The 14,531-nt window shown below is 46.0% G+C and overlaps 1 protein-coding gene across 1 annotated transcript in view; it reads left to right on the forward strand.

The window, feature by feature from the left end:
* Positions 1-10,289, forward strand: part of mthfd1l (methylenetetrahydrofolate dehydrogenase (NADP+ dependent) 1 like) — a 316,218-nt gene extending 305,929 nt beyond the window's left edge. Inside the window, exon 28 of the mRNA XM_072504179.1 lies at positions 8,851-10,289. The gene's annotated coding sequence lies outside the window, so the exon portion shown is untranslated. The remainder of the gene's footprint in view (positions 1-8,850) is intronic.
* The last annotated feature ends 4,242 nt before the right edge of the window (positions 10,290-14,531 follow it).

The following is a 14,531-nucleotide window of genomic DNA, read 5'->3' on the forward strand; positions in this document are numbered from 1 at the left end:
AATTGGGTACTCTAAATTTATTTTACAAAAAGAACGTAAGGTTTGACTTAATCAGCGACAGTGCAGAACAGAAGTGTGCATGTAGCAAAATGTGACACTGGACCGGTGACAGATGCAGAACTGCATTTGATGTGAAACATTCAGGATATAGACGGAGGGAATTGTAGCGAACCTGTAATAATAATAATCGCTTATCATCACAGGTAGGCTTCAATGAAGTTACTGTGAAAAGCCCCTAGTCGCCACATTCCGGTGCCTGTTCGGGGAGGCTGGTACGGGAATTGAACCTGCGCTGCTGCCTTGTTCTCCATTACAAGCCAGCTATTTAGCCCACTGTACTAAACCAGCCCCAAACATCCTACAAACATGATCCTGTTGACTCCTGCTTTCATATATGTTTTGCCGCTGACCTTGTGAATTTCTGATTCACTCCATTCTGGTTAAAAAGATTGCCATGATTTTCGAGCCAGTTTTTGCTGTTCAGGTTATCGTTACCCGTTACTGCCATCACTTTGATTCAGCTAAGATATTGGAAGAAGGTGAATAGGTTATGACATTTTAAAATCTTGAGCATGCAGAACAAGACACTAATAACTAACAGGAAAATGGAAAAAAGAGAATGAGCTTGCACCTATAGAATGCCTTGAGGATGTTCCAAAGCTACCTTGTAGCTCATGAGGTCCTTTTAAAGTATAGTTGCTGTTGTAATATTGGAAGTGCGACAACCAATTTGTGCACTGCAAGGTCCCACAAACAGCAACCATACAATTTGACTTATTGTTGTTAAATCAGCCAGGAGACAAGGCAGCGATCCCCTCCACTTCTTTGAAATAGTGTAAGACAGGGCTGTGTTGTGGGTCCGGTCCTGAACCCCAAATGTTTTTAAGATCCCGGATTAGAACCCAACTATTTGTATTTGGTAAAACTAAGGAAATGTTATTGCGCCATGGAAGTTTTTAAACGTTTTTAAGAAAAAGATAGATACCTTTCTGAAGAATAAAGGGATTCGGGGATATGGTGTACGGGCCAGAGAGTGGAGCTGAGTCCACAAAGATCAGCCGTGATCTCATTGAATGGTGGAGCAGGCTCGAGGGGCCAGATGGCCTACTCCTGTTCCTAGTTCTTATATGATGACACTGACCAGTGAACAACTTTTATATTAAAAACAAACTTTGATTTGAACACCAAATTTAGCACATCAGCAACAAAGAAATAGCTTTGTAGTGAACAGGTGCACCATCTTAATTTGCTTCCTGAAATCTACCTCTACATTCCAATTTACAACCTATATATTTCAAATACCACTTGTGCTTTTTAAAATATTATATTCAAGGAAATTTTACATATACACAGAAAATCAGAATAACTCGTTGAACAACCACATCCCGCCTTCCCCATTTTAACCCCCTTACACTCCTCCCCCCCCCCCCCCTCCTTGCTGACCCCTCAGCCCTCCTTAAATCAATAAACAGCTTCCATCTCCGGGTGAACCCCTCTGCTGACCCCCTCAAAGCGAACTTGACCTTCTCCTGCTCAGGAATTCTGCGAGGCCGCTCACCCACACCCCTGCTTTTGGCAGCTCCGAGTCCCTCCATCCTAGCAAAATCCATCTCCAGGCTATCAGGGTGGCAAAGGCCAAAACATCGGCACCTCTCACCCCTGGACTCCCGACATCCCAAATATTGCCGTTTCTGAACTCGGAACCACACCCAGCACCTTGGGCATCACATCCGAAGACCCCTGCCAGAACCCCCTCAAGTCTCGGACATGCCCAGAACCCCCCCCCCCCCCCCCTGCGCACTACCCACATGTATCCTCTACCCCGCTAGGAACCTACTCATCCACACAATCATCATATGAACCCTATGCACCACTTTAAACTGGATGAGACTTAACCTCGCACATGAGGAAGAAGCATTCACTCTCCACCCATGTCCCAGCCCCCATCTCCCCTACCAGCTCATCCCATTTCCTCTTAATATCCCCAATCAGGGCCTTCTCCCACTCCATCAACTCCTTATAGATATCCAACATCTTCCTCTCCCCTATTTCATCCTTCAACAGCATCTTGTCCTGCAGCCCCAGGGGCGGCAGCCCAGGAAAGGATGCAACTCTCTCCTTACGAAGTCCCGAACCTATAGGTACCTAAAACCATTCCCCCTGGGCAACTCTTACACTTCCTTCAAGTCCTCCAGCCCTGCAAAATTTCCCCCTATAATCAAGTCACCAAAGTGCTCAACCCCTGCCTGCCGCCACCCTCTAAGCCTCGCATTCATCCCCGCCGGCGCAAACCTATGGCTATCACACATCTGCACCCACCGAGGCACCCTCTACTGCCTCACACCGACTACCACCACTGGGCTCACGGAGTACCTTACTGGCACGAACAGTAAAGGCGGCAACAACAAAGCCCTCACTCTGCACGTAGCCGCCCCCACACCGACCCTTCCCGCATGGCCCATTTCCGTACCATAGCAATGTTCAGCACCCAATAATAGTTAATTTTCTCCGCCCCCCCCCCCCCCCCCCCCCCCGGCCACACACGTCGTCCCAGCTCCAAGAAAGCCTGCTGGACCCGAGGGGTCTTTCCCACCCACAAACCCGGAAATCAGCCCATTGACCTTCTGAAAAAAACGACGTGCGAACAAATATTGGGAGGTTCTGAAATACAAACCGAAACCTTAGCAGCACCATCACATGCCCTGACAGCGGCAGCACATCCCACCTCTTAAAGTCCACCTTCATCTGCTCCACCAGCCAAGCCCAGTTCAGTTTAAGCAAGCGCCCAACTCCTGGATACCCAAATACTTAAAACATGCCCACACCACCCTAAACAGCCTTAGTCTCCTTTCCTGCCTTCTGGCCTCAATCGGGGACACCTCACTCTTTTCCCATATACAATTTGTATCCCAAAAACTGGCCACAACGAGACCTTGTGCTTGCTTCCCCCTGCTCAATCCCTCTCCCAGTCCCTCAACACGCTAAGCTCCAGAGCCAGTGGCTCTGTCACCAAGGCGAATAGCAACAGGAAGAACAGGCACCCCTGCCTCATCCCACAATGCAGCACGAAGTACCCCAAACTCACTCGGTCCATCCGCAAGCTCGCTACTGCTGCCCAATACAACAACCGGACCCAGTCCACAAACCCCTGCCCAAACCACCCTATCATCTCCAATAAATATGCGCTCTCCACCCGATCGAAAGACATCTCCATATCCATCGTCACCACTACTTCCACCTCCTGCCCCTCGAGGCATCATTATTACATTGAGTAGCCTCCTCACATTTACAGACAACTGCCTCCCCTTCACAAAACCCGTCTGATCCTCGCCTATCGCCCCGGCACACAATCCTCAATTTGCGATGCCAACACATTCGACAATAACTTGCCATCCACATTCAATAGTGATATTGGGCGGTACGACCCACACTGCTCCAGGTCCTTGTCCCTCTTCAAAATCAGAAAAATGGGCCCTCAGCACCATAGGCAGCAGTGCTAATCACTGTGCCACCCTTGCTTATGTATTAAGTTAGCAACCAGGTTTTACTTGCTCATCTAGATGCAGCGGCCTTGGAGAGTTTTTTTTTTAGGACTAAGCTGAAAACCTTCCACTCAGATTAGAGCCCTGGAAACAACTCCTTTTCGAGATAGACCTGACCCCTCCCATTAGCTACACTAGCTGGTAATCCAAGCACACAGCATTATTTTGTCTCTTGTTACTAGATATACCTTGATTTGTTTAGCCAGATTCAAACTGCTACAACATTACATTATTTCTCTATCTGCAAACAGGTAAAAATATCATTTAGCGAAACACTTGCCCTGCAATAATCACTGATTACCTGACAGCTCCATCAGACACACTGGGTTGGATTCTCCGAGCCTCCGCGCCAAAATCGTGCTCGGCGCAGGGGTGGAAAATGGGCGTCAGACACGCAATCAGGTCCGTCGCTGCCAATCGGGCACGCATGGTCGACACAGCACCGGACGGGGACCATTAAAAAAGGCCCCCGTGGCGATTGTCCAATTGCAGATAGCTGAGTTCCCGCCGGCGTGGTTCTCTCAGTCCGCCCTGGTGGGGGGGGATCATTCACCATTGGGGGGGGGGGCCTCCCTCCAGGATGACCAAGCTATTGATCGCAGGCCACCTATCTGTGGGCGCGTGCGATCTGGAGTGGGCCTATCTTCTTGGCGCCGGTCCGCGGTGTGGGTCGGGCATGTCAGGCCACCGTCGTGTGCATGCGTGACCCCACGACCAGAAGTGCAGGGCCCCGTATCAGCAGTCGGAGCTGCAAGGAGCACTCCGGGGCCCTGCTAGCACCCTGCAAATCGCAGAATCACCTTGGACTTACTCCAGGTAAGTTTAGAGTGATTTGCGTGCCTTTTTTCGTGGGCGTGGGGACATAGCCCCATTATTGGAGAATCCCATCCACTGTCTGTAACCATTCTAATCTAGGTTTTAATTTTTATTTTTAAAAAATATTTTTATTCTCCATTTTCACATTTTCTTCAGAGTTTACATCCCACCAACAAGCAGCAATAAACTGTAACAAATACAATGTCAATCCCCTTATCAACAACAACAATCCCATCCTCCCACCGTCCCAAACAGCGGCCCACCTGACAATATAAGCATCAAATAAAACAAACCCTCCCTGGGTGGGAAAAAAAAGGAAAAAAGGAATCGGGAATCGTCTATGGTCACCATTGACATATAGAGTCCACCCCTCCCCCTAATATTCAATGCCATCCAATCCCCGAAAGAGTACCATGAATGACACCCATGAATTGTAGACAACCCCCCCTCTCCCAGACTCCTCCCCTCCACTTCCTCTTGTAAACCCCTCCCCCCAACTTCGGTTCCTTCCCCCAACTTTTCACCCCGGCTAGACTGACCGGAACCTGTTCTGCCAGGCTCCGATGGCCGCAGCCCCTCCCCCCCCCCTCACTCCCGTTCACTGGCAGGCTTAAACCGGCCAGCATGGAGATCCCCGCCCGGGTCTCCTTCCCCCTTGCCCGGTCCCAGGAAAACCAAGAAATCCCTTTTAGCACACGACCCCCGAATACGCACCCAAGCCCCAAAGAACAGTCATTGCAAATGAAAGTCCCAACTCTTCCCTTGTCCAAATATATACAGTGTTGACTCATTTATTACATACACCAACACGCAGTGAAAAACTAAAGTTACATGAGGCTACATCGGTACACAACTATTTCTCAATTCTGCCACAGTCCTTCTGCATTCGCAAACTCCTCCGCTGCTTCCGCCGTCCCAAAATAAAAGTCCTTCGATTTGTAGGTCACCCTCAACTTAGCTGGATACACTATGGCGCACTGCGCCTTGCTGACGTACAGTGCCTTCTTCACCCGGCTGAAGGCAGCCCGCCTCCTCGCCAGCTCCACCGTAAAGTCCTGGTATATGCGTATACCAGCTCCAGCCCACTGCACCACCCGCTTCTTCTTTGCCCAGCACAGGACCTCCTTCATGCTGTACCTACGGAAACACAGAGTCACTACTCTTGGCGGCTCACTCGCCTTTGGTATAGGCCTCCACGACCGATAAGCCCGATCCAGTTCATATCGGGAGGGATCGTCCCCTTCCCCCAATAGCTTCGCCAACATTGTGGCAAAATACTCCGTCTGACTCGGGCCTTCCACTCCTTCGGGCAGACCCACAATCCTCAGAATCTGTCATCTGGATCTGTTTTCCAGGTCTTCCATTTTGGCTCGCAGACTCTTGTTGGTCTCTATCACCCTCCGCAATTCCTTCCCCATCAAGGTGAGTTGATCACTGTGCTGCGATAATTCCTCTTCCACTTCCTTCAGTTTCTTATCTTGCTCCCACACCTCCGCCACTGCGCTCGATACCGCCGCCCTCACCGGGGCAATCACCTCCTCCACTAGCACTTTCAATACCGCCCCCATCTCCTCCTTCATCGCTTCCATGTGCTTTGTGAATTGTTTTTCAAGTTCCACAGCCATCACCTTGGTCATTTCTTCTGCCGTGAGCAATGCGGCCTCCCCTGGTGCCCCAGCCTCCACTTTCCTTGCAGTCCCCGCGCTGACCTTTCCACTCCCCAACGGACTTTCTTTGACCACTTATTTCACGGCCGTTTTTTTCCCCAACTTGGACATTTCACCTCACTGTGCCGCCTTACTGCTTTTGCAGCCTCCGTTGCCCCTGGGACCAGGCGTTAAGACCCCAAAAATTCCGTTCCTGAACGGGAGCCCTCCAGTGTGCGGCTGCCTCCCGCTCGCCGTCACCGGAAGTCCGCCAGGTTTTAATAATATTGCTGCAAAAATACAAACCTTAAAGTATGACAATTTTCTTATATTCATCACATCTCTGACAATGCTGCATTCCCTCAGTACTGCAATGGAAATGTCAGCCTCAGTTGTATTAGCCTCTGGAGTTGGACAGCAGCACGGTAGCATAGTGGTTAGCACAATTGCTTCACAGCTCCAGGGTCCTAGGTTCGATTCCCGGCTTGGGTCGCTGTCTGTGCGGAGTCTGCACGTTCTCCCCGTGTGTGCGTGGGTTTCCTCCGGGTGCTCCGGTTTCCTCCCACGGTCCAAAGATGTGCGGGTTAGGTGGATTGACCATGCTAAATTGCCCTTAGTGTCCAGAATTGCCCTTAGTGTTGGGTGGGGTTACTGGGTTATGGGGATAGGGTGGGGGTATGGGCTTGGGTGGGGTGCTCTTTCAAAGAGCCGGTGCTGACTCGATGGGCCAAATGGCCTCCTTCTGCACTGTAAATTCTATGATTCTATGAGAGTATGACTAACCCGGCCACAGCTAGCACATAAAAAAAGCAAACAGAAATTTGTTTTTAGCTATTCTGTCATTTTTTAAATGTTCGGACAGAAAACACATCCGTAGCTGGTTAGTAATTGTCATATTCAGGATTTGGGTGTGGGGTTGCTGGTGAGCTCAATTAGCTATACATTAGCGTGTGGATTAGATTAACACCGATAGCATTGTATTTGATCTTCGTTCTGGCTGAAGTAGACTCGAGGCCTGCCTCCTCGCCCTACCTAGAGTAAAAAAAAATCATAGTGCTTTGCTGTGGTTTGGCAAATAATTGCCACGGGCCTGCCATCAGGCAGAAGAAGAAGGATTAATATAGCCATAGAAAATGTGAGTTACATGCTTTCATTAGCACGGTCTTGCAACTTAATTCATCCATGTGCCCAAGAGCAGAAACAGGCCATGCTTTTGTCTGTCAGGTGTAATTGAAATGTAGATGAGTTAGAGGAGGGTAATGTTGCTGGATAAGCTCATTATTGAACTGGTAGGCGGCAAGATGGTGCAGTGGTTAGCACTGCTGCCTCAGCGCCAAGGGCCCGGGTTCGATCCCAGGTCACTGTCCGTGTGGAGTTTGCACATTCTCCCCGTGTCTGCGTGGATCTCACCCCCACAACCCAAAAATGATGTGCAGGGTAGGTGAATTAGCCACGCTAAATTGCCCCTTAATTGGGGGGGGGAAAGAATAATTTGGTACTCTATTTAAAAAAAAAAAAAGAAAATCATCGAACTGGTGGTGCATCGCAGAATGCATTATCAACTTGAGGTGAGGAATTCAATCCTGCTCTTACCTGGTGGTGGTTTTAATGAAGCATTCAGCCTCGGCTCAGTGGTAATACTCTCACCTTGGGTTTGAAGCCCTACTCCAAAGACATGAGCGCAAAATCCACACTGGCACTCCATTGCAGTCATTCTGGTTTAGCAAGATGAAACGGTTATGACAAATACTAATTTCTATCAATGCAAAATGAGGCAATACTGTGTAATGCAAGACTTAAAATAAACAGCTTCCTGCAATGTTGACAACACCGGCTTCTGGTTAAGCCATTTAAACCGAGACCTCGACACCATCCGAAGAAGAACATGGAGTTCCCGTCTGTTTCCTGGCAAAGGTATATCCTTGAACCAACACCTAAACTAGAATATCTGATCATTTATCTTTGCCATTTATGGGATCATGTACTCAAATTGCCTGCCACGTTATCTGCATTGTATCAGTGACTACATTTCCCAAGTACTTCATTGTTATCCCAGGGTCATTAAAGATGCTATGGAAATGCAAGTCAGTTTTTTCTTGACCGCCACAGCATGGTGGAAGTGAATAGTGCAGACATTTTTAAATGAAGAGCACAATATATACCACTATCTGTGTCAAAGTAGAGGAACAGGGTGGAAAATGTGGGTTGAGAGATAAATGCACGCACCTAAAAGGCCAGCCCCACAAAGCGGGTGTCTCCCAATGGACTCAGCTGCTTGGCTCTGCCGATTGGCATGCCCATGAAGTTGAGTTGGTTTGCACTTGTCCAAGTGCAACTAATGAAAATGCTGCGCTGGTATGCCAACTGGCCAGAGGATGCAGTATGCCCTCTTCTGAGTGTTTAAAGCTAATCCAAGAGAATTGATGTGAGACTGGAGTAACCTATAGACCATACTGGGTAAGGGCTGTGCCATCAGCTGTCTCATCCCTAAGTTCTGGAATGCCATCCCTGAACTTCAGTGTCTCTTCCTCTTTCTGCTTTAAGACACACCTTCAAATCTCTGTTTTTAGTCACCTGTCCTAATATCTCTTTCTGTTGCTCAGTGCCAACAATCTGTCAGATGACATCCCCATGCTTTGCTGGTTAAAGGTGCCATATAAATGCAAGTTATTTTTATTCTTTCCACCACGCCCATCAAACCAAGTCTTTGTTACAGAAGCAATCCAGAATGCAGTGGAAGAATAGGATGCTACATGTCCCATTAGACACAAAAAGAGGAGCGGAATGTTATTTTTAAAAGCTCATGAAATTGTACCTGATAACATTGTTTTCTTTGTGTGTTTCAGATTTCCCAGAAATATCCTATCCTGTTTCATGACTTGAACGTAATTTCCATTTGCCGATTAAAGAAACTGTGGAAGACAATAGAGTCGAGGTAGCCTTGACCTCTCCTGAGATATTCTGGGGAGAACAACCTGTTCACGTGCCTCTTGGTTCCCTCAATTGATCCATTTTTATGCTTTTTGATAGGTTAAATTCAAATTTTGAACCATACTATTGAATTTTATGCAATTCTTTTCCGTTGTTTAAGTATTTAAATTTTACAAATACAGTTAGACATGTTTGCCTAAAATGTTGCATTGTAATCTGAAAAGCTTTGTACTTTTTCATATTTTGGTATTGTTTATTGAGATGTATGGAATGGAAATGTGTACACAGCACCTTATCACATCTGCCAAACGTAACAACCCATGTTGTGTCAAAGTTGCCTTGAAGGGCAGCAGCTGATGTGGCAGCCATCTTACACACAAGAAGGTCCTACAGGTGTCCATGAGGTAATGGGTAGATCAATCTGATTTTCTATGTGAGTTACCCTGACCCTTCCAAAATATCACATTTCTAAACCTGAGTCGAACTAAAAATGACATGACTTGAGCAGCACTGAAATACTTGTCCATTGCAAAGAATCTGTGCAAAACCGCCTTTATGGGTTTGGTTTTGACTTTATTAGGCCTGCATCTCATGAATATTATCCTTGAGTCCTTAAATTATAAAACAAATTAAGGATGATTTCAAATTCTACTATTTTTACAGGTGATTATAGCGGAATACCTGAAGGAAGAATTATTCTCATGTTGGTATAACCCCTTTCCTGCCTTTTCCTGAAGCAGTACATTTAAATTTTTCCTGGTACCTTTTCATGCATTTCTTTATCCCTCATGACTGCCTTCTGGAGCAGTGACTGCATCTGTCACATTTGTTCCCTCATGTGGAAGTGCCTTCTGTTGAACATCTTTCAGGTGCTGGAGTGCACTAAAAATGAAGAGAGGGTTCTGTGAAGGACGTTCATGAATTTTGTGATAAATTAGGTGGATCTTACTCTCTCAGGTGGTGTGGGTCTTTGATATGAGCTCAATTATTACATTGTTGTGAGCGGCACAGTGGTTAGCATTGCTGCCTCATGGCGCCGAGGTCCCAGGTTGGATCCTGGCCCCAGGTCACTGTCCGTGTGGGGTTTGCACATTCTCCCCATGTTTGCGTGGGTTTCGCCCCCACAACCCAAAGGTATGCAGGGTAGGTGGATTGGCCATGCTAAATTGCCCCTTAATTGGAAAAAATGTATTGGGTACTCCAAATTTTTTTTTAAAATTATTACTTTGTGAATGTTTACATTTTTGTTGTCTGGCCATATAACAGTGATTACTAAGGTATCTGTTTTTCTATTCTTTTTTGCATTCCATGTTTGCAAGCTAATAAAAGTCATGTGACTATTGTTTTGGTCTGACCTTGTATCTCAGCAAGTGTGTGCTGCAGTTGGTAACATCATTGCCTCTGAATCAGGTTATGGGTTCAAGTCCCACTCTTGGGGTTCAGCACAAAATTCAAACCTGCCATTCATGCGCAGTACTGGGGGAGTGTTGCACTGTCAGAAGTGTCATCTATCCGATGAGATCTAAACCAAGGCCCTTTCTGACCTCTTGGGTGGACAGTAAGGATCCCATGGCACAATTTTTAAAAAGTCCTGTCAATGTCAAAAGAATGGATTATCCAGATGTTGTCATGTTATTATTTATGGAATGTTGCAGCCCTCATGTTGGCTGCTGTATTTCTGACATGACACATCAGAAGTACTTCATTGGCAAAAGTGCACTTTGGGATGTCCTGTCATTGAAAGGTGCCTCGTAACTACAGTTTTTCTTTCGGTGCCTCTATACCCTCCTTATGATGTAGAGGCCAAAACTCTGCACAATACTTTCAAGTGTGGTCTAACCAAGCTTATTTACTGATTTTCTCATGACTTTCTTACTGTATAGGAGTAGAACGTTCAATTGTGCACATTCTTAGAGTAGCATAACCTGTGTTGCTCTATCTAATAATTTGGACCCTAGACCCCTTCACTCTCCTACTCCATTTAGACATTTACTATCCAAGGAGTATGTGGCCTTATTTCTCCAGCAAAATATACCACCTTATACAATTAATACTGACATTAACTTGCCAATGAGCACGTGTTTTTGATTAATTTAGAGTACACAATTCAATTTTTTTCCCAATTAAGGGCCAATTTCGCGTAGCCAAACCACCTTCTTTGCACATCTTTGGGTTGTGGGGGTAGACCCACGCAGACACGGGCAGAATGTGGAAACTCCACATGAACAGTGACCCAGGGCTGGCATTGAACCCAGGTCCTCAGTGCCGTGAGGCATTAGTGCTGACCACTGCGCCACCGCCCCAGTGAACACGTGTTTGTTTGCCAAACATACAAACTAGGAGTAGGCCATAAAGCCCTTCAAGCCTGCTCCACCGTTCAATAACATCATGGCTGATGTGATTGTAACCTCAACTCCACATTCCCATCTACCCCTATTAACCTTTCACTCCCTTGCTCATCAGGATTCAGTCTACCTCTGCCTTAAAAATATTCAGCGTCTGCTGCCTTTTGAGGAAGAGAGTTCCAAAGACACTCAACCCTCAAATGTTTTTTTGGATGGCCCCTTATTTTTTTTTAAATTGCCCATAGTACTATTTTTCCGGCAAATGGAAACATCCTCTCCATGTCGATCCTTTCCAAGATCTTATGTTTCATCTAAACTCCCAGCGGATACGTCTGGCCTGTCCAACCGTTCCTCAACCACCCAATAAAGGCATTATTTTAGTAAACCTTCTTTGAACTGCTTCCAATGCATTTACATCCTTCCTTAAATAAGGTGGCCAATATTGTACACCGTATTCCAGATGTGGTCTCACTAGAGATCTGTATAACTGAAGAATAACCTCCAACTTTTGTATTTAATTTCCTCAGAATAAATTACAACATTATAGTAGCTTTCCTAATTACTTGTCACACCTGCATACTAGCCTTTTGTCATCCATGCTCTAGGACCCCTAGATTCCTCTGCACCTCAGAGCACCGCAGTTTCACAATTTCCCACATTACACTCCATTTACCATGTCTTTTCCAATTCACTGAACTTATCTATATCCCTTTTTGTCTCCTTGTGTACTCTTCCCATTTTGCTATTCTACTAACTTGTATCATCCTTTGGTGCCTCCATCCAAGTCATGTATATAATTTTTAAACCATTGAGGCCCCAGCACTGATCCTTGTAGTACACCACTCGTTACATCTTGCCAACCAGACAAATACCTATTTGTGCCTATCCTCTTGTTTCTTGATAGTTAACCAATCTTCTATTCCTGTCAATATTTTACCCCCTACAGAGGTTTTCTTTTTTTGTAATAACCTTTGGTGTGGTACCTTATCAAATGCCTTCCCAAAATCCAAATGCAGTAAATTCACTGGTTCTCCCCTATCCACCGCAGATGTGACTCCTTCAAAGAACTCTAATGAATTTGTTAAACATTATTTTCCTGCCTGATTACCCTGGATTTTCTGAGCTGAAAATAGCCTTGCTATAATATCTATTATAATGGCTTCTAACTTGGTTTAATGTCACATCCAAAGAATAGAACACCCTAAAGGGCAGCACGGTGGCGCAGTGGGTTAGCACTGCTTCCTCATGGTGCCAACGACTCTGGTACGATCCCGGGTCACTGTCAGTGTGGAGTTTGCACATTCTCCCCGTGTCTGTGTGAGTCTCATCCCCACAACCAAAGATGTCCAGGGTAGGTGGATTGGCCACACTAAATTACCCCTTATTTGGGAAAAAAATAAAGAATTAGGCACTTAAATTTTAAAAATCAAAAAAAGTGGAGGGGGGGTGGCGGCAAAGAAAGTAATGGCTTCTAACAGTTTCCCAATCACTGGCTTGTCATTTTCTGCTTTCTGTCTGTCTCCCTTTTTGAATAAAGGAATTGCATTCAACTATTTTCATTGCAACTGGAACCTTCCCCGAATAAAGGGAATTTTGGAAAATTAAACCCCATGCATCAACTATGTCACTAGCCACTTCTTTTGAGACCCTAGGATGTAGTCAGCCTGTGGCTCCAATAATTTTCTCAAGTATGACTTCACTGGTAATTGTAATTTTCGAGTTCCTCCATTTCCCGATTTACGGCCATTTCTGGGATATTACTTGTATCCTCTGTATTAAAGACCGATGCAAAGTATTTGTTCAGTTCATCTGCCACCTCCTTATTTTCCATTATTAATTCCCAGACTCACTTTATGGAGTAGGCCATAAAGCCCTTCAAGCCTGCTCCACCATTCAATAAGATCATGACTGATCTGATTGTAACCTCAGTGGTATAGTAGTACTGTCACCGGGCTAGTAATCCAGAGGCCTAGGTAATGCTCCGGGTACCCAGATTCGAGTCCCACCATGGCAGATTGTGAAATTTGGATGCAATAAACATCTGGAATCAAAAGTCTAAGGATGACCATGAAACCATTGCCGATTGTTTTAAAACCCCATCTGGTTCACTAATGTCCTTTTAGGAAAAGAAATCTGCCATCTTTACCTGGTTTGTAAAATTCATGTTTAATGCTGTGCAAAACTCTTTCTAAAATTTGCTCAACAGCCCTGAGAGAAGAATTTTAAAATATACCTCCCCACACATGCACACAAAAGCTGGGTTAAAGGCATTAAATAAATGTAAGTTATTTGTAACTTAATCTTGGATCACCTGCATAGCTCTCACCACAAGCCACTTTTCCTTGTATATCATTCAGTAATATACCCCACATCATCATTCAGTAAGACCTGGATATCTAAATAATACTCCACTTCATCATACAGATTGACTCCGGATTGACTTTAGGACTGGAACAGGTTGACTTCAGTTTGACTTTAGGACCAGAACAGAGTGACTCCAGTTTGACTTTAGTACTGGAACAGAATAACTCCTGTTTGACTTTAGGACTGGAACAGATTGACTACGGTTTGACTTTAGGACTGGAACAGAATGGGCAGGATTGATTCTCTGTTGGCCAGGATCGGGAAAAATAATTGGGTGGAGAATCAGTTCCGACGCCAAAATTATGTTGGGTGCCGGTTTCACTCTAAATCGCAATTCTCCATCGCCTCGACAGCGGTGTAATGTGTTCTAGAATGTACGTATAGTAAACGGCATTGGCATATCAATACTGGGCCCGACCTTCGGGGCCTCCGTGATTCTCCTCCTTCACTGGGGAGGATGGTGAGGCTCACTTGTGCTTTTAAAAATCGTGAAACTAGCGCCGTGGCTGGTGAGGGAGAGAGTGAAGCTAGGCCTTCTCCCCATACTCGTATTGCACCCCTCTTGCCCTATGCAGTTGCCCTACTGCTCTCCTCGTTGTCAGCCTGTCAAACTGCCCCTGCAACTTTTCCCTCTCGCCAGTCCCTCCGCGGTGGGCACCCTCGAATATTCCCTGTCCACTTCCACTATCTCGCTCACTAGACGGTCATGGTCCTCCCTCCTTTCCCTATCCGCACGAGCCTTAAATGAAATAATTTCCCAACCGGACCAATGCCTTCAGTACTTCACAAAAAATGGCCTCCGACACCTCCCCATTCTTATTCAACTCCACATACTCCTTAATCGTTGCCCGCACCTTATGACAAAAACTTCCATTCGTCAACAACCC

The sequence above is a fragment of the Scyliorhinus torazame genome, chromosome 1 (genome assembly GCF_047496885.1).
Source record: "Scyliorhinus torazame isolate Kashiwa2021f chromosome 1, sScyTor2.1, whole genome shotgun sequence".
Classification (NCBI taxonomy): Eukaryota; Metazoa; Chordata; class Chondrichthyes; order Carcharhiniformes; family Scyliorhinidae; genus Scyliorhinus; species Scyliorhinus torazame.